The sequence below is a fragment of the Orcinus orca genome, chromosome 6 (assembly GCF_937001465.1).
Source record: "Orcinus orca chromosome 6, mOrcOrc1.1, whole genome shotgun sequence".
NCBI lineage: Eukaryota > Metazoa > Chordata > Mammalia > Artiodactyla > Delphinidae > Orcinus > Orcinus orca.
In genome coordinates, this window is record NC_064564.1 from 42,226,788 (window position 1) to 42,248,471 (window position 21,684).

General features: G+C 34.1%; 1 long non-coding RNA gene across 1 annotated transcript in view; it reads left to right on the forward strand.

Annotated features, from left to right (window-relative positions):
* Positions 1 to 1,417: 1,417 nt before the first annotated feature.
* Positions 1,418 to 21,684, forward strand: part of LOC125964684 (uncharacterized) — an 83,615-nt gene continuing 63,348 nt past the window's right edge. Inside the window, exons 1-3 of the long non-coding RNA XR_007477923.1 lie at positions 1,418 to 1,589; positions 4,961 to 5,140; positions 16,999 to 17,112. This is a non-coding gene — a long non-coding RNA (uncharacterized LOC125964684). The remainder of the gene's footprint in view (positions 1,590 to 4,960; positions 5,141 to 16,998; positions 17,113 to 21,684) is intronic.

The following is a 21,684-nucleotide window of genomic DNA, read 5'->3' on the forward strand; positions in this document are numbered from 1 at the left end:
AATAGGTTTTTCTCTTTCGTTGGCTTCTGGGAAACTCGGAAATATATATATAGCCTTAGTATAGAAAATTGAGTCTTTAATACTCAATATGAATATTTAATTTTTATTCTCTTGGACTTTACATTACCAGGAATGTAAAGAAGGAAGGAAGGAAAGAAGAAACAAAGGAAACAAACTGAAGGAGAGGAAAAAAGAAAAAAAACAAACAGTGATAGTAAGTTTTTACCCCTATGATACAAAACATGATGCCATGCAAATGTTAGACCTCCAAAAATATGTATTGCCTACTTCCTTAGAATATATTATCTTGTCTTCCTAAATTGTTTTAACTGACCTTTTCCATGGCATGTTTTCAAGTTTACTTATAAAATCCACTATTACATTAGCCAATGTACATGCATTGTAGAATACAATCATTATTTCATCACCAAATAATGTTCATATTCAATATCTCTTCTTTTTTATTTTCTTTTATAAGATTTCTTCTCTTTAATATTCTTCACTGGAATTGAGGTATAGAACATGCATATATATGCGTGTTCTAATGTATAACTACCTTTGCCTTAGTACACATTGGTCAAAGTGGTAATCTTAACAACTTCATCTCACTACAAATGTTCAGAGATTCACTAAGTTTTATACCCCGTTAACATCCATGCCTTCCTACTCCTTCATCCTCTGGGAATGCATATCCCTGAAAAATGTGCTTCTCAAATACGATGCTCTGTGGTGGTCCTGTACTTCAGCTAAAAGGGGGAAAGGAGATTGTGATTCTACTTCCTTTTTTTTTTTAATTAAATGAGAATAGTTTAGGATCTTTTATGATTTGTGCCTCATAGCAAACAAATCTTAGGCTGTTTTCAAATTAGCAGTTTCTCAACCGTTGTTCATACATTTCATAGGGTTTTAGAATCTCAGGAAGAGTATTAGAACCAACAGAAGAAGCATCTTTTTGATAACCCTAATATTGATCATTTAGCTTTGGATGAAGCATTTCCAGTCCCATTGTTTGAAAAAGAATTCTTTCTGTTTCATTCCATTGGATATTTGCTTATAAATCCACCCACATTTTCAGGATTTATCCTTCGAAACAATATAGAAAAGAACTTATCTCTCTTCTTCATAAAGATACTTCAAATTCGGAACATAGCTACACCTTTGCTTCCAGTGTTCTTTTGGTTGAACAGTTTGCTTCACAATAGCTCTTGCACATATTGGCTTGAATTTTCCAGTGTTGTTAGAAATGCTCATTTATTACTGCAAACTGTTACAGTTAAGAGGTTTTCCTTAATTTATTATGTTAGTCTCCTGTTATTGTTTATTTAGGTGATTTTCACTTTTCATGGTTACAAATGGTGAAACAACTAATAACTATTTTTTCTTACATCTTGAAATACATTCTTAGGATAGATGCAAATGTTCAAATAGCTTAATTGTTTGGTAGGCATTTTTATTTCACTTTTATAAATTGTGTCTTGCATTGATTATTAGAGTGTTACCTGATTTTACAAATCACCCCAAGATGTATAATGGCTTGAAGAAAACAGAAGTGAATTTCTTGTTCCCCTAAATATTCTGTGTGGCTTCAGGTAGGTGGCAAGTTTGATGCAGGTGGGGAATTCTATATGTCTGTACCAGAAATTATGCTTTGAGAAAGACAGGGCTGTGCACCTCTTTTTCACTCTTCCTGTCTTCACTGATTAAGCCAGAGATGAGATCACATAGTAAGTCCTCAATAAATATATTGAATGGATGAATGAATTGATAGGAAAATAATTGGAAAAGAAAGGGAAATATATGCTAACTTGAGAGATAAGGAGGTCCTAGGGCAGACATTAAAAGCCCTCTAGCTCAGATGAGAAGATTATAACCCCCACTGAAAATTCTCTGTTCTTTGGAATCACACTCTGCAGTTTCCAAAGATTTAACACTTCTCTGGTTTTCCCCTTAACTACCTCTGAGCCACTCTTTATATATATATATATATATATATATATATATAAACTACTCTTTCTCTGTTTTCTCTTTAAAAAATAAATCAGTTCTTTTTTTATTGAATGGTACTAGGTACTTAAGATGATAGATTACTATTTTATCTATTTCTCCAAACAGCCCTGAGAGAAAGGTATTAGCTACATTTTATTTAAATAAAAAAAATCAATAAAAACTATTGTTTAGGAAGTGATAGCACATACAAATAATCCCATTGCTAGTAAGCAATAAAACAAGAATGTTATCTTTAGTTTACAACTCTAGTGCATTTCCTTTTCACTGAGTTGGTGAATTATCATTGCTTTGTTTCTCTCTTTTCCTCTTCTCTCCTCTCCTCTCTTCTCTCTGGTTTATGTAAGTCTCCACGTCATGTCATCATCTGTAGTTTAGATACTTGTCCCTGGATGTGGGTTCTAAAGCCATATAAAGGAAGCTGTTCAGGGAGCTTTATTTTTCAGCAATATGGCCAAATGAGCTAGCAGGTCTTTCTCTTCTCAAATAAAATGCCATACATTTCCTAATGACTCCCACAGCACCATATGAAGTTTTCTAGGTTTCTGTGGAATTAGATACTGCTGATTCTCCTCTCCATCAAATGCTGTCTCTCCTCTGCTTTCTCTGACCCAATTTCCTTCTGGTTTTCCTCTGGCTTCTGTGGCTGTCCTGTATCAATATTTGCTATGTACATCTCTTTTCAACCAACCTCACAAATCTATTCAATAATATATTTTTTCTCACTCATCCAACTCTCTGAGTGTTTTCATCTGTGGCCTCCACTCTCATTTATAAGCTTTTGGTATTTTGTTTATTTGTTATATTTGTTTATTTTATATACCAAATATCTATTATATGTTGAGCACTGTTCTTGATGCTAAAGATGCAGCAGTACCAAGGGCAACAGAATCCTCTGCCTATACGTGGAGGTTAAATTTAAGAAGGGAAGATGGACAAAAAAAAGTAACCATCAAGTGGGAAAAGAATTGTTAAGGGAAATACAGCAGATTTAGTGACAGGGGCTGGCAAGTAGTGTGTTTTCTTTTTGTAGGATGGTCACTTACATGATAAAGCCAAATTTCAGCAGTGACCTGAAAGAGGTGAATGAATGACCCGGATGATATTTGGGGAAACACATTCCATACAAACAGAAGACTCTGTGTATGTTCTCTGTGTGGGAACATCAGGCAGGACAACGTGGTCGTGGTGAGGTAAATGTTTAGGGAATACTAAGAGATGAGGGAGAGATCATTTAGGGGCTGTTAGGCTATGTTAAAACTCTGGATTTTATTCAGTGTGATATGGGGTATCTGTGACAAGTTTTGAACAGAGGAGAGCTGTGATCTGATTTTGCAATTAAAGAATTCTCCTGGTGGCTCTTTGGAGTTTAGAGTATAGGTTTGCAAGTGTTGAAGCAGGTGACTAAATACAAAATTATAGCAATAGCTAAAACAAGGGATAATGGTGCTTAGAATAAGATCTTAGCAGTATGGGAGGTGACAAAATTGCCGATTCTAGATACGTTTCAAAGATAAACGGAAAGAAACCAAACCTTTATATTGCCACCTTACAGTGCTTTGTTGAGCCCCCAGCATACATATTGATAGACTTATTTAATTTTTCTGCCTGCAAATACCAATGGCACCTCAAACTTACCACGCATAAACCAACATCAACCTTTATACCCAAATTGCCTCATAGCCAGTGACCTTCCTGATTGATCTCAGAGAGGAAGCTATTCAGTGACATTCAACTACTAACTTTTCATACGTCATAGGCAGCTAAAAATAGTACTCCATCTCAGAATGGCTGTGAGAATTTAATGAAAACCTTTATCTATGCCTCTTGCTCTGTTACTTCTCCCTACTCTTGCCCATCCCCACACCCCCACCTGTACGATTTGTACTTAGAGATACTGAATTCCTTAGAGCAATAGTTTTCAAATATCTATCATTACCATAATCATTTTGGAAATTAGTTTAAACACAGATCCCCAGCCCCCTCACCTCCCCACCCCCCAAAATAAAGATTCTGATTTGTTAGGCCTTGAGTAAGGAACAGACATGTATGTTATTGTTTGTGTCCCCCCCACCGCCCACCAAAGATCTCCAGGTGTTTCCAATTCTAATGATCAGCCAGGTTTTTGATGCACTAACACAGACTCCTCTGGAGGAAATCTGCTCTTTCTTAGTATCTTCCCTCTGTTTCCTCTGCCTGAATATGCTTTGCTATTTCTGTCAACCTGCAAAACTTTTTTCCCCTCCAAAGCATGATGAAATAGTATCTTCTTTGAAAACTCGATTTATTACTTTATCTTTTCTCTATAGTGAGATTTTAGTGTGAAGGGTTTTCTTTTACTATATTTATCCACTATAATTTTTTTAACTTATATGTCTTTCTCCTCACTAGATTACAAAAGACTGAAGTATAGAGCATATATGCCTTCTTATTGCTGTTGTCTGGCATAGAATAATACATCTGTGTTAAACTTTCTTATAAGTTGCAGTCCCGCATTAGTTTTTAATGTAGTACTTATTAAAGGAGAATAAATGAAGGAAGGATAGAAGAAGAAAGGAGGGAAGTAAGAAAGGAAGGAAAGAATGAAGAAAGAAATAATAGGGTTAACTTTCTACCCTCCACTCACCAGTGTTCCTACTTGATCATCTTAATTTTCACTTGTAAACCGTTCACTTTTCCATGATGTGACCAAAGAAAGAAGCAACTTAATATCTTATTTCAGCAATACTAACATATCATGATAATTTTACCTATATTATCATTGGCATGATGTTTTTAATTTCAGTGGAGAAAAACACATTCTCACTGCTTTCTGTTTATGTCTGGTTATACTTTTTCTGATGCCCAACTTATGTATGCCTTAGGTACAATCATTTATGTTCAGTTAAAGGGGTTAATGAATGGAAAAGCCATGCATATTATGAGATTTTGATGAGTTTGTTGTTATTTTTTTCAGTGGGAAATTTGGGGAGAAAAAGAAATGGAGCATGACAATAACACATTAAAGAACTGAGCCCTGGGTCTACAATTCTGAATTGTGTGTCTGTGAACTAAAACTTCCAGAATTACAGGGCAATAAAAGTTTTGAAGTATTGAGAACATAATAAACAAACTCCTTAGGGAAGAGATGGGGCAGGTTAGTCACTATAGACCAGATTATTTTGATTTCTTCTCAATCTCATAATCGAATGCATGTTAAAGATATATCCATTGAAGAGTACACAGTGTGCATATTGGTAAGAAATGTGAGTATAAATGACTAGGATTGTTCCTGGAGGTGGGGCTTAAAGTCATAAAAATCATTCCAGACTTCTTAATTTTTTAGCAGCTTTGCCAAGTGAGCTGATAGGCCTTCATCTCCTACAACTAAAAACACATACTAATGCTAAATGTGTTGTAATATCTTAAGAATTGCCTTATGATTATAACTGAGAATTCATATTCTATTCTTCATTGATAGCCTTACTATTAAAAGGTCACTGTCATGTTATGTTCCAGTGAAAGATGAGTCTTTGATCTAATAATAATTAGCCCCCATTACCTACTCATATATATGCTAGTTGAAGTTAAAAGCGTACTTTTGGTGTACAGCTCTGGGGAGATGCATGAGTGCACCGCATCTGTGGATGAGCAGAGAGCCCGACTTCTGATGTTGTTTTTGGGCAAGTAGACTAAGATCAATAAGATGCAAATTTGGTGTGGGTCTACCACTTTATTGTGATTCCTTGGTTGTTTGGAGAATGAAATCCTATTCTACCTTTAACTTTTTCTTTGTAGATGACAGTCATATAATAAGGAACCCACTGTTAGCCAGATCATGGTGTAAAGATGTCTCTTAAATTTCATTTGTCACATCCAACTTGAGGTAGACTGCCACGGTCTTATCAATGTACTGTATATTGGTAGATTAGGATACAAATTTCTGCTTTTTTTTTTCATAAACTGAAACCAATATATATACACTTCTTCCTTTTTTTTTTTTACAAGGCTATCGTTGAATCAGTAATTAATCCATAAAGATGCATTGGGAATGATTGGCATAAATTACATCACACTATGTTCTTCTGGTGACCTATTCAGCCAACTACAAAATACTTCTTTTCAAATGTACCCAGAATACCTAGAAAATTGATATCTTACATTTTAAGTAAAACCTTAATTTATTCTGAAAGGTAAAATTGTGTGCATTCTCTGATCATAATACAGCTAAAATTTAATTTAATAAGACATAGAGAAGCCAAGAAAAAGAATAGCCCAAACCCTTTAAGCTTTACTTTAAATGTTTCTTCCTCAATAATTTTGGGGTCATAAATGGAATAAAAAATACCACTAGAAGAAATTTAAGAAAAGTAAAAAAATACATATTAAATATATGAAATGTGAGCAAATTTTTACTTGGATAAATCTCCATAGCTATAAATGTTTTGATTATTATAAAGAACAATTGAAAATAAATGAAAAATAATTTAATCGAGTACCTAAAATCAACAAGAACATAACCTAAAGGTGGTATTAATACAATATATAAAAGCAGGAGTTAATGGATTAAAAAGCTGAAAATAATTACAATTGTAAAATAAAATTTAGAGCTCTGTGGTAAAGATGAAAAAAAATAGCTTGAAGTGTGAGGTGATACAGATTTTTTTCTAATCAAGGTAGACAGGGACACTGGGTGATCTCCTAGTTCAAAGGATAGATTCTATTTAATATCCAGTGAACATCCTTTAACATTTACAAGGTTTCCAGCCAAGGTCTCAATTGGTAATGTTAAATTTGAACTGTCACTGACTTTGGGATAATACAGGCTAATCTTAACATAGAAGAGCTCTTACCAGAGCTTCAGGCCTCTGCAAATATATTATCTATATGTCTATAGTTACTTTTGACCTGTTATTCCTAGAACAATGTGTTTATCTGTGGCTATATCTGCTGATGCTTAGTGATGGTCATGATAATTATATACTAATTAAGCTAATTACATAGTTATATAATATGATTAATATAGCTAAATGAGTATTATATAATTAAATAAAACAATATAATTAACTTGATAAAATTATGCCTAATTAAATCAATACTTGAACTACACAATAATAATCTTCGTTATTACTGTATCTCTTAACTTTAAAATTACTTTTAAACTGCTGCTCTAAAAGCTAAATGATTACTTTGTGCCAGACTCAGAAAACTCCATTACACTGGGAAGGTTATAATGCAAAACAGTCTTATTTTTTCCACACCCTAGAAATTTAAGAATTCTTTATTATTCAAACAGGAAATAACAAACTTTTATTGTCATTTACTAAAAAAGGTTTAAAATGGACCAATCAATGATATTAACAAGGCTATGAGGGAGGCATGATTGCTTTATAAACATTTTAACGTATCTTGGAATCATCACTTGACATTCAAATGTCTGACAGGCAAGGAAAAAATATTTCTTTTATTCAATAAATGTATTCTTTGTAGTATCTGAAGTTAGAAATATAGTGTTATTGAGTTACTAGACATACCTTCAAATATTGAAATTCGATTTCTATTATTTAATAATTAGATTTCTGATCATATAACATGGTTTTCTCTCAATTGATAGTTATTAATGAAACTTATTATATTTAGCGTTGTAAGTAATATTACAGTTTAGTGGGATGGAAAAGATAGAGAATTTATGAATGATGTATGATTTTGGGTGGATTTTGACATATAGTCAGTTTTTTTAAAACATACTTTGTTTTTTAGAGGAGTTTTAGAATTACAGCAAAATTGAGCAGAAGGTATAGAGATTTCCCATATACTCCCTGCCCTGACACATGCATAGTATCCCCCATCATCAACATCTTCCACCATAGTGGTACATTTTTTCTAATTGATGAATCTACATTGACACATCATTATCATCCAAAGTCAGTGGTTTACATTAGGGTTCACTCTTGGTGGTGTGCATTCTATGGGTTTAAACCAATTTATTATGACATGTTGCCACTATATGGACCATTTTCACCATTCTAAAAATCCTCTATGTTCTGCCTGTTTATCTCTGCGCCTCTCCACCCACCAACCCCTGGCAAATCCTGACATTTTTCCTGTCTCCATAGTTTGCCTTTTCTAGAATGTCATATAGTTGGAATCATATTGTATATAGCCATTTAAGATTGGCCTCTTTCTCTTAGTAATATGCATTTAAGGTTTCTCCATGTCCTTTCATGGTTTGATAGTTCAGTTCTTTTTAGTTCTGAATAACATTTTATAATCTGGATTTACCAGTTTATTTATCCATTCACCTACTGAAGAACATCTGGGTTGCTTCCAAGTTTGGGCAGTTATGAATAAATCTGCTATATAAACACCTGTGTATAGGTATTTTTGTCTATATGTTTTCAAATCCTTTGGATAAATATCAAAGAGAGCGATTTTTGGATTGTTTAATTAGAGTATGCTTAGTAAGAATTTGTTTTTACAAATGATTTTATTGACATTATTTACATGATATATTTTATATTATCATCATAAAGATGTTTCCAAGATGTGAATTACTTATCTAGTCTTAGACATTTATTATTATAAGTGAAGACACCATTGTACAATGCTTACTTTGAAGCCGGGACTAACATTAGACATTTTTTGTTAGGAAAGAGAGGATACATTTCAAAGCCTAGAAAAGCTGACCCAGAATATAGCAAGGGCCTTGGAGAGATCTATCAGGAATGGCTTTAGTTCCCCAGTAGGGCTCCCTGGAGATCAGATTGTCAAGAGGAAGACCAAGTGTTAAATACAGGCTGATTGAGGACCATGAAAGTAACTGGAATATGGACTTTAGCACTAGGAACAATAATCATTCAACAAAATGGAGGAACCTAATAGACACTACATCTTAAGAACTAAGAATCAAGGGATCAATCCAAGAAGAAGATATAACAATTGTAAATATTTATGCACCTAACATAGGAGCACCTCAATACATAAGGCAAATGCTAACAGCCATAAAAGGGGAAATCAACAGTAACACAATCATAGTGGGGGACTTTAACACCCCACTTTGACCAATGGACAGATCATCCAAAACGAAAATAAATAAGGAAACACAAGCTTTAAATGACACATTAAAAAAGATGGACTTAATTGATATTTATAGGACATTCCATCCAAAAACAACAGAATACACTTTCTTCTCAAGTGCACACAGAACGTTCTCCAGGATAAATCATATCTTGGGTCACAAATCAAGCCTTGGTAAATTTATGAAAATTGAAATTGTATCAAGTATCTTTTCTGACCACAATGCTATGAGACTAGATGTCAATTACAGGAAAACAAATCTGTAAAAAATACAAACACATGGAGGCTAAACAATATGCGGATAAATAACCAAGAGATCACTGAAGAAATCAAAGAGGAAATCAAAAAAAATCTAGAAAAAAAGGACAATGAAAGCATGACGGCACAAAACCTTTGGGATGCAGCAAAAGCAGTTCTAAGAGAGAAGTGTATAGCAATAAAATCCTACCTCAAGAAACAAGAAAAATCTCAAATAACCTAACCTTGCACCTAAAGCAATTAGAGAAAGAAGAACAAAAATACCCCAAAGTTAGCAGAAGAAATCATAAAGATCAGCTCAGAAATAAATGAAGAAATGAAGGAAACAATAGCAGAGATCAATAAAACTAAAAGCTGATTCTCTGAGAAGGTAAACAAAATTGATAAACCATTAGCCATTCTCATCAATAAAAAAAGGGAGAAGACTCAAATCAACAGAATTAGAAATGAAAAAGGAGAAATAACAACTGACACTGCAGAAATACAAAGGATCATGAGAGATCACTACAAGCAACTACATGCCAGTAAAAGGGACAACCTGGAAGAAATGGACAAATTCTTAGAAAAGCACAACCTTCCAAGACTGAACCAGGAAGAAGTAGGAAATATCAGCAGACCAATTACAAGCAGTGAAATTGAAACTGTGATGAAAAATCTTCCAGCAAACAAAACCACAGGACCAGATGGCTTCACAGGTGAATTCTATCAAACATTTAGAGAAGAGCTAATACCTATCCTTCTCAAACTCTTCCAAAGTATAGCAGAGAGAGAAACACTCCTACACATTCTACAAGGCCACCATGACCCTGATACCAAAACCAGACAAAGATGTCCCCCAAAATGAAAATTACAGGCCAATATCACTGATGAACATAGATGCAAAAATCCTCAACAAAATACTAACAAACAGAATTCAACAGTACACTAAAAGAATCATACACCATGATCAAGTGGGCTTTATCCCAGGAATGCAAGGATTCTTCAATATATGCAAGTCAATCAATGTAATAAACCATATTAACAAAGTAAAGGAGAAAAACCATATGATAATCTCAATAGATGCAGAAATAGATTTCAACAAAATTCAACACCCATTTATGATAAAAACTCTCCAGAAAGCAGGCATAGAGGGAACCTACCTCAACATAATAAAGGCCATATATGACAAACCCACAGCCAACATAATTCTCAATGGTGAAAAACTGAAACCATTTCCTTTAAGATCAGGAACAAGACAAGGTTGCTCTCTCTCACCACTGTTATTCAACATAGTTTTAGAAGTTTTAGCCACAGCAATCAGAGAAGAAAAAGAAATAAACAGAATCCAAATTGGAAAAGAAGTAAAACTGTTGCTGTTTGCAGATGACATGATACTATACATAGAGAATCCTGAAGATGCTACCAGAAAACTACTACAGCTAATCAATGAATCTGGTAAAGTAGCAGGATACAAAATTAATGCACAGAGATCTCTTGCATTCCTATACACTAATGATGAAAAATTTGAAAGAGAAATGAAGGAAACACACCCATTTACCATTGCAACAAAAAGAATAAAATATCTAGGAATAAACCTACCTAGGGAGACAAAAGACCTGTATGCAGGAAAGTATAAGACTCTGATGAAAGAAATTAAAGATGATACAAACAGATGGAGAGATATACCATGTTCTTGGATTGGAAGAATCAACATTGTGAAAATGACTATACTACCCAAAGCAATCTACAGATTTAATGCAATCCCTGTCAGACTACCAATGGCATTTTTCACAGAACTAGAATAAAAAATTACACAATTTGTATAGAAATACAAAGACCCCAGATAGCCTAAGTAATCTTGAGAGAGAAAAACGGAGCTGGAGGAATCAGGCTCCCTGACTTCTACAAAGCTACAGTAATCAAGACAGTATGGTACTGGCACAAAAACAGAAATATAGATCAATGGAACAGGATAGAAAGCCCAGAGATAAACCCATGCACATATGATCCCCTTATCTTTGATAAAGGAGGCAAGAATATACAATGGAGAAAGACTTTTCTAAGTAAAAAAAGAAAAAAAAAATGGTTCTGAAGAACCTAGGGGCAGGACAGGAATAAAGACGCCAACATAGAGAACGGACTTCAGGACATGGGGAGGGGGAAGGGTAAGCTGGGACGAAGTGAGAGAGTAGCATTTACATATATACACTACCAAATGTAAAATAGATAGCTAGTGGGAAGCAACTGCATTGCACAGGGAGATCAGCTCGGTGGTTTGTGACCACCTGGAAGGGTGGGATAGGGAGGGTGGGAGGGAGATGCAAAAGGGAGGGGATATGGGGATGTATGTACACATATAGCTGATTCACTTTGTTATACAGCAGAAACTAACACAATATTGTAAAGCAATTATACTCCAATAAAGATCTTTTAAAAAAAGAAGACTGAATATATGTACATATAAAAATAAATAAATAAAGTGGGAAATGTTGTGCTTTGAAAAAAAACTAAGAAAAATATTCTTTCTGAAGAGTTTTCAAAGTATGGAAAGGAAAAGTTGCAGAATAATAGGTCACAGCCTTTTTCATCCTTTCTGTCTCAAGTGAGGGTTATCCTAGAAATTTAGAGACATAGAATCTACTGTTGAGATCAAGTGGGTTCAGCTACGTGGAGAAGAATGATGCTGGGACTAGGGGGTCAGGCAAAGCCCAGTCAGTACATCCTAGTTTAGCTATGACTGGAAATGTAAGCATTTAGCCTTAGGTTTTATGTGGGAAAATGATAAAAATCTCTGTTTTCATGACTGGATAGAGTTGTTACTGCTAATATAGTTGTCAGTGGTTTATTGGACCATGTCTTATATGCCTTTGCTGGTAACCAAAATTGTCCATGTATCCTATTAACAGAATGGATTTCTGTTACCGTTTCAATGTCATTCTTTTAAGAGTTTAAAAGAATGAGTTTATTAGCATGCTTAGCACACTTTCTCCTGATATATTTTTTTAATACATTTATTTATTTTGTTTTTGGCTGTGTTGGGTCTTCATTGCTTAGCATGGGCTTCCTCTAGTTGCCTTGATCGGAGGCTACTCTTCATTGCAGTGTAAGGGCTTCTCATTGCAGTGTCTTCTCTTGTTGCGGAGCAACAGCTCTAGGTGCACGGGCTTCAGTAGTTGTGGCACGCAAGTTTAGTAGTTGTGGCTCGCGGGCTCTAGAGTGCAGGCTCAGCAGTCGTGGCACGCGGGCTTAGTTGCTCTGTGGCATGTGGAATCTTCCCAGACCAGGGCTTGAACCTGTGTCCCCTGCATTGGCAGATGGATTCTTAACTACTACTCCACCAGGGAAGCCCTCTGCTGATATTTTCTTAAGTCACTACAGAAAGACAGAAATTAGGGAGAACCTGCTCTGTATGACCTAGTTTCTTCTCTGAGATGACTGTGGCACTAAAATATACACATGTGAAAGAGCTAGTGTCTCTGTGTCATGGAGTATTGCAGACAAAGTCTTAGCTGATTGTACCTTCTGCACTCAGTTTCCTACAGGTATTTCAGCAATGGTAAGAGCAAGGAGATGCTAGTATTTAACACTGGGTTGATATCCTTGTTCAGTGTAGGAATTATTAGATTAGTTTCTCAAAATATGCTTGTAAAATTAGGCAGGAACTAGATGCCAAGTAGATTTGCTCCTTGCCATTTCAGCCTCTGATAATGAGGCTATCTTACAGTATTTCTCTTTGCTGAAAATAAACATAAGTGTTTTTCTTAATGAGTAATTGATGAGCCAGACTAATGGTTTCAAAATGACAGTTCGATCCCACCTGCTTAAAATCCCTGACATCTATTGAAATAAATGTATGTGAAACCAAGGGGAAAAAAACCCACTAAATTATTAAATCCAGCAAGTGGGTAAAGGTACTATCAACTGGCTAGAAATATTAATGGATATCTAAAAATACGTTGCAGATTGAATTATATTGTGAGACAAACAAAACTGGTTGGTATCAAAAATAGGTAGGGACAGGAAACTTGGAAACGTGAATAGAACACAGTACCAGAATAGTACCACAAATTTAAGGCAGTAGAGACTTATAGAAATCTTATAGTACGGAGCAATGTGTGGAGCCTGAACCAAAGGAATGCTACAACGACAGAATTGAGTAGTTATGACAGATCATGTTGTGCACGAAGGCTTTAAAATATTTACTGTCTTGTCCTTAAAAGAATGTTTGCCAATCACATAGAGGATTCAATTCATTTTTATACGTTGACCTTGTACCCAAAATTTTTGCTAAACTTATTAATCAATACTCATGTTTTCTTTCTAGAGCATTTTAGATTTTCTATGTATGCAGTTATGCTATCTTATAATAATGACAACTTTGCTCTTTGGGTCCCAATCTTTGTACGTCTAATTCCTTCTCTCGTTGTACTGTGTAGTTCCTCCAGTTGAATAGAAGTAGTGATAGTGAATATTCCGGGGAGGATAATTCAGTATTTGGCATATAAGTATAGATTTAGTTTCTTTTTTTTTAGAGATACCTTTTCTCAGAGTAGGAATTTTCTTCTTTCATTGGTACTTAGCTATAATCATACATACATATATATATATATACACACACACACACACACACACACACACACACACACATATACCACATATACGATGTATCTCTGAAACATTGGTTTGTAAAAATACAAATGATTTTTAATTAAAAATTACTGCTTAAATATAATACACGCATTCATGCACAAACATGTATACATACATATGAATATATATGTGGGGTATGTAAAGGATATTTGTGGAAGGATATACAAGAAAATAGATTAGTGTTTATCTCTTTTAAGTGGGATAAAAAATCTTAGAGTAAAACTGATTGTTTTATTCTCTACCCTTTCGTACATGTATGTTATACAGTCTTTATTTTTTTATAAAAATGATTATAATGAGATGTTTTTTAAAAAGTATATTCCACATTATATATACCTCATGATTAGAAATATAAATTTCATTTTTACTGAATATTTTTACTTAAATTCTTACAGATCCCTTAGGATATACCAGGAACTCTAACAGGTGCTTTACACATTGTAACTCATGTTCATATAAAAATATTGAAAAGAAACAAGCCTCAAATACTCAGAATGTCATCCTGCATGTATTGGATTGTGAACAAATTATTTTTTGTTTTCTATACTTTCAAATTAAATTACATTCATTATTAAAATTCATATTAATTAACATTTTAGGAAGTGTTAATTTACTCTTCTACTTAATGTGAATAGACAACAGGCATCTTTCATTTGTGCAGATATTTTATGATTTCTGTTTTCCAGCTAAGAATAGTGTGGTGATGTCTTTGCATTGGGGATTTATTTTTAAATTTTGGAGTTTGAAGTCCTCAGATTTTAGGTTCTGTTTAGACTTGATTCGATTATGCTGTTACTTGTCATGGTTTTTATCTGTGTGCATAGGCACCTTTTATTTTTTAGGTCCAATTATCAGAGTTGTTTAGAATCTGTAGAAAGGATTGGGCATTGAGACTGATGCCTTTATGTGGCAGTTTGTTATGTCTCACACCTATGCTTCTCTGGCAACAAAAACAAGATTTATTAAGGAGAGGATATGGAATGGTCATTATAAATACATTTTCACTCAGCGGGCGGCATGGAGTGGAGTCATTCACTGTGTACTCCAGTCACTAAGTCAGTGTTCTAATCTCATGTCGAAAGGATTCAGCTAAAGAAAATTTGTATAAGCAACTGTATCATCCACATTGCACAATGTGATTATAGGTATTTCACAAATGTATATATCTATTATGTTTGAAAAAATATTAACCCATTAAAACTAGCTCACCTGTCAGATGTTGATAGTTATGATTTAACAAACATGCTTCTTCAAAAGCTTAGGAAGTGCCATAGAAACTGAGAAGATATAATGGCCACAGGAAATATCTCAAAATATTCCTATTAGTCCTCTGTCCCTTTATTTTACCTGAATGTTTAAAATTATTTATTCTGTGGAAATGCAAATATTGTTCTACCACCTGCTGATATCTGCTTTTCTTTAACCCGATTTGCCGCTGGGTTGTTACCACTGTGCTTAACGTGATAATAACCTAGATTCTTTTTTTTGAAGAAAGTGACTTCTATTGCCATTGCTGAAAAAGCTTTTTCCTCTACTGCTTGTCATGTCTTACTGTTGCAAAGCATGTTTTATTTGATCTTAATTATTGCTTCAGGCAAAACAGGTGGACTCCCTTCCTTGTTTTGAGCTACAGCAGATCAGGGTTTTGCAATGATGGGTAAACCTGAAGCCTTCATAAAGCTGAGGGTTTTGTGTGCAAACTTTTCTCATTTTGCACCTGTCATTTTTAATCATGGTTCATCATAGCTACTTCATGTCGTGTAGCCGCATGACCACCAGAATGACGCTTATCATTACAAATAAGAACCCAGTTTGAGTTCTTACCTGCATTTGGAGGGGAGAAGGATGTTTGAGGGAAAACCAAAGAGAAAAACAATTGGTTTTATAACACATTTTAAGGTGTTCCATATACTTTCATTCTTACTTCAGGTCTGACTATACACATATGGATATTTAAATGTATTTCAGAAAGGAACTTTGATAAGTGATAATTGGAAGAATATATAAAGAATGATTGGATGACCAGTAGTGATGGCTGATACGTAATTTGTTAATCTTCTCCATTAAAAAATAATAAAAATAGGGCTTACCTGGTGGCACAGTGGTTGAGAGTCTGCCTGCCGATGCAGGGTGCATGGATTCGTGCCCCGGTCTGGGAAGATCCCACATGCCGCGGAGCGGCTGGGCCCGTGAGCCATGGCCGCTGAGCCTGCGCATCCGGAGCCTGTGCTCCACAGCGGGAGAGGCCACAAGTGAGAGGCCCGCGTACCGCAAAAAATATAAAATAAAAAGAAAGAAAATGGAAATAAAACAAGAAATGACTTAGTTGACTCAATATGATATTTTATATATTGTATATGCATGTATATATTTATGGCATATGTATATATGTATATCACATTGTATATGTATGATGCATGCATATATATAATTTATATCCAAATTATTTAGGATTCAAAATATTTATTACACTCTTTGATGCAACTCTAATTATATAGAAATATTACCTTGGGTATTATGTGGAACTCATTTAAAACACAACAGAGTAGAAAATTAAATGCACACATACACATATGCAAAAACTGATATCCTATGTACTGAACTGTATGTACAAGAGATGGTTCAAGATAGTTGGGCAATGCATAGCTTACTACGTCCATTTAGTTCTTTGGGGTTTCCTACATTTTCTGTTATAGATATGTATTACATAAAATGAGGAAAATAAGGTTATTTGATAAAAGATAAATTTAACCTCATAGAAATCATTCTGACAAAAGTGGAGATGTGAGGTTAATTCAAACTCCACCGAATCCAGGAAAATAAACGTAAGGCAATCATTTTTATAGGGAAGTAATTGACCTGGGCAGTTAGTAATTTGAAATAACTACACAGGTGAAAGGTGATATTATCAAAATATAGCCCCAAATTATGGGAGACAGATTTGAAACAATTTAGAGGAAAGATATAAAAGAGTCTGGGGCATGAGATACTGTAAAGAAAAGTGATTTAAGTTTTCTTTTTTCTAACGTGAATTTTACTTTGGTATCTTAGATGACCTCAAAGAAGAAGCACATAGAAGTTCTAAAAATGCAAGTTCTGAGAGAGGTCTATATAATTTTTAATGATTAGGCAAAATAATAGGAAGAAGGACTTACAAATAAAGAGGTATGTAAGAGAAATTATGTATTTATATCTACATAATTTTTATTACGTAATCTCCAGGACGTGTACTAACCGTATTGTATAAGTTTATTAAAAATGATGATTTCAGAGATAAAACAACTTAATGAGTTGGTATAGCTCATAAATTATTTCTGTCTTGAGGCTGCTGAGTAATTATCAACCTCAAAGTTTTGAATTTTTCAACAATGAGAAATCAAGACTTGTAATAATACTAAAATGTAGCTCTAACCCAGAGCTTTCCTAAATCTATCAGTTTCAATTTTTATATCTAAAGAAATCCACAAAATCATTTTGTGATCATTTAAGTGCATTTTTCAAGTGAATGTTATTGTTATTCATGTTTGATATTAATAACTTATGCCTGAATGCAGAAATGATGTGGATTGATCCAGTAGATAGTTTCTTGCTGTTCTTTTCATTGTGTATCTTTTGATAATTGTTAGTATGAGGATGAAATATATCTACTATCTTTATTGGACTATGAGTTTAGAAACTTTGCTGGGATAATCATTGTATTCAATTTTCCTTTGATTTTCTCAGTTCTCTTTGTACCAGCTGTGCTCAGTAAACGTGTTAAATTGAAAAAATAAAAAGAGAATCATTTATTTAGAATACAAATTTACAAATATCTGCATTCACCTTAACAAAGCAATGATTCTATGTATAAGACCCAGTGACTGCAAAAAGTAGTTAATGGTTTTAAATATTCACATTACATAGCTTCTGCATGGAATTGCTCACACACCAGATTCTGTGTCACTGAGAGCACTGAGAACACCAAATGCAATTAAAAATAAACCACCTGATGTTGCAGTCGAATTGCCACTAGACATAGCGCTTAAGCAATTTTAGAAATGCAGGTGTGCGTGTATAATGATGCCCCCGTAGAACTCTTTTTAGATGTTATCCAGTGTGAATATAAAGCCACAACATCCCATAGGTAGAGAGCAGACTTTTTCTTTTTTTCAATTTAAATTTTATTTTCAAATTACCTTTATTTTGGTGGCATTATACAGAATAGTATTGACAATTTATGAAGCTATCTATAGTTTAACTTATGCTATAACTTCTGTTCTGTATGAAATTCCTGCTTTCTCTATGGATTTCTTTTTCCAGATAGGATTAGAATGAGCTTTAAATAGGAAAATTATACTGTAAGGATACAATTAAAATCAATTTCATCTGAGAAATAGGCAATGTTTTTTAAGTTAAAATACAGTAAATCATCATGTATGTTATTTCACTTGAAATAATTCATCTAATACACTTTATTTCTTCATCATTACTACCTCTGTTTTCACCTTTAGGAACACTTAATTCTCCATCTTCTTGTGTCTTTACAGATGAATATTTACTTTGTCAAGGTTTATAGTTACTTATAGTTGGAGAGTTAGTTTGGAACCAGTTATGCTAGAAATAAACATTCTATCTCATATGAAAATTTTAGAGGTGAAGCTTTTACATAGTTTCTAATTAGTGATATCTGGATAATAAAACAAAAGAGGATGTGAAATAATATGTCCTTTTTAATTTTTAAGGCTACTGTATTTGGGGTTGTAGTGATGACATTGATATTTATTTACTATTCCTACTCGAAAACAAGAAAAGGATTATAGCTTTTATCTAGTGTAATTTGTAATAGTATATATTTTTCAGATGTCTTTGCTATTTTTTAATGGATAGGAGATTAAGTTGTATTGTGAGAGTATATGGGCTTTCAGATTCAAATATATCATGGTTAAAGTTCTATTTATGTTAATTACAATGTGTATATTCTTCAAATTACTTAAACTTCCTAAGCTTTCATCTCATTTTACAAGTAGAAGTAATGATTGTTAGTTCAGATTCTCTTGTTAAGATTAAATGAGTAGGGCTTCCCTGGTGGCGCAGTGGTTGAGAGTCCGCTTGCCGATGCAGGGGACACGGGTTCGTGCCCCGGTCGGGGAAGATCCCACATGCCGCGGAACGGCTGGGCCCGTGAGCCATGGCCGCTGAGCCTGTGCTCCGCAACGGGAGAGACCACAACAGTGAGAGACCCGCGTACTGCCAAAAAAAAAAAAAAAAGATTAAATGAGTAAATGGAAGTGAAAGTGTCTGGTAGATTTGCTGGTAAAGATGGCACTGATTAATTATAGTTTTTATCTTTGTATTGTGACAAATCAAGTTATTTTGTAAATCGGATAATAATTTTGCATAGGTAGATCGATCACAATTGCAGGAATGACTTATTTCCATTTTTGATTAGTCTTCATTTGCAGTGGCTGAAAATTGTTTTTATTTTTAAACATAACATAATTCCCTTGCAATAGCTATTCACACTGCTGATCAACTTGTTAAATATCTTTAAAAAGTCATTGAGAAGAGTCAGTGGAGCTCCAGAGATGTAAAATTAAACAGTGATTCCTTTTGTATATTGTAATGCAGTGGAAATCAGTGGGAAGGTGAATTGTTGATAGTGTAATTGTTATTAGATCCATATACTTTATGCTTATACGTACTTTCCCTGATTCTATCTGATATTATTCAGTAAAAGCACTGGCACATATCTGAGGAATCTAAGACACAAAGTTTAAGTAGGCCTAGAATTACATAATGTCAGAGCCAGAACTTGGAGAGAGATAGGGAGCCTAGATTACAGTTTTGCCATTTCTATATGGGCCAGGATCCATGGTAAGGGATATTTAAAACTGTGGGTTACATGGAGAAGCACTAAGGATAAAACAATGCATTTGGATAAACTGATAGACGATTAATATTTTAAATACCTAAGACATATGTGTGCAAAATGAATTTAGAAGTTAGGTGGTGTGACTGCTACTGCTTGAAAAATAAGCTCTCTCTTTCCTGATATTAAAATCTATAGGACCAGTCTCCTCTTAACGCCAGTAGCAAAACAAATAACACTGTCTCATGCTATGTCCATTTCTTGCTTCCTCAGAAGTATTTCTCATGGGTGGTAATTACATATTTAGATCAGGCAATATTTTTTTAGTTTGTTTTGGGGTTAAGTTACTCTAAAGTTTGTTCAGTTACCCCAAGGTTTATTTCCTTCCAATTCATCTCCTATGAAAAGAATACACATTTTATACTATGACTAAAAATTTATATAGAAAAGCAACAGAAGAGAACCAACATTATATTTTTACCAACTTTTTTTTTTTTTTTTTTTTTTTTTAGCTCTGGAAGAGAGGAGGTGAATAATAAATAGATGCACTGAACTTGAGGGAAAGGTGTATTTCTGTGTTAAAGATTGAAATGGAAGTTGCAAACATAATTCTGGTTTACTGCACACATGTAGCAAATTTTTAAGGAATAAAACGTTTATTACATCAAGGACAGCACGAGACAATGGTTTTAAGGGCTTTAATAATAACCGTGAAAAATCTTCACCATGATATATTAGCTGTGACATATCTTACAAAATGTCATGTAGAACTTGCTGAATTGTATCACTGAAGGCTGCAATCCTTAGAACAGTGTTCTTCAAATGTAGGTCGTTGTGTTCGTTTGTATAATCAGAAGTAGTCAGAGAGCTTTTATGATGCTCAAACAAAAAAAAATGAAAACCATATTATTAATTCATTTCAAGATACAGCTCATAATAGTTACAGCATAAGTGACCCTCTTATCCAAATGTCAGTTAATAAAGAGTGAACCTTGAAAAGTCTGGGAGTTCAGTAGTTTATAGTAATATATTTGATACGAAGAAGTGTGTTACTTAAAATACTGCTTGGTGTTACATTTTATCTATTCTGGACAGTAGTGTGGTTTGAACAAATGAGGGTAATAACGATATAGCATTGTAGTAGTGGAAGTAGTAGTAATAAAAATAAAAGCCAACATTTACTGTGCTTTTCATATGTGTCAGTTAAAAACATTTAATGTTGACCTTAAATATGTCTGTGAAAGACAGGGTAAGATTTTGGAGAGAATAGAAGCACCCAGAGATTTGTTGCTGAACTGCAGCTTCTTTTTCTAAAGGAAGTTACCAGTTTTCTCAATACTGGCAAGTGACTAAGAATTTTGAGCTTTGTCTGGGCAAAGGTCATTGTCGCAGGGCAAGTAATAGGTCTGACAGAACTACAGTTACTTTATTAAAGATTTGCAGGGCCTCTAATGTACTTATCATTTTCTTAAAAGTTATTCACTGAAATATGAAGTTATATTAGAAGGAAGCTAAGAATTATAAGCAGGATATATGAAAAGGATAACAGCATTTAAAAAAATATTCTTCCACTGCCAGGACCCTGAGATTGTAGTTCAGGACCCACTGGGAAAGGAGGAAGACTTTCCATTGAACATATCAAGCTTTCCGTTTAAAGAATGTGCTTTTTTTTTTTTTTTTTTTTTTTGGTTCCACATATAAGTGAGATTATACAGTATTTATCTTTTTCTCACTTATTTCACTTAGCATAATGCCCTCAAGTTTCATGCATGTTGTCACAAATGGCAGGATTTCCTGCGTTCTCATGGCTGAGTAATATTCCATATGCACACATAATGTGTGTGTGTGTGTATAATTTATCAATTCACCCATTGATAGACACTTAGGTT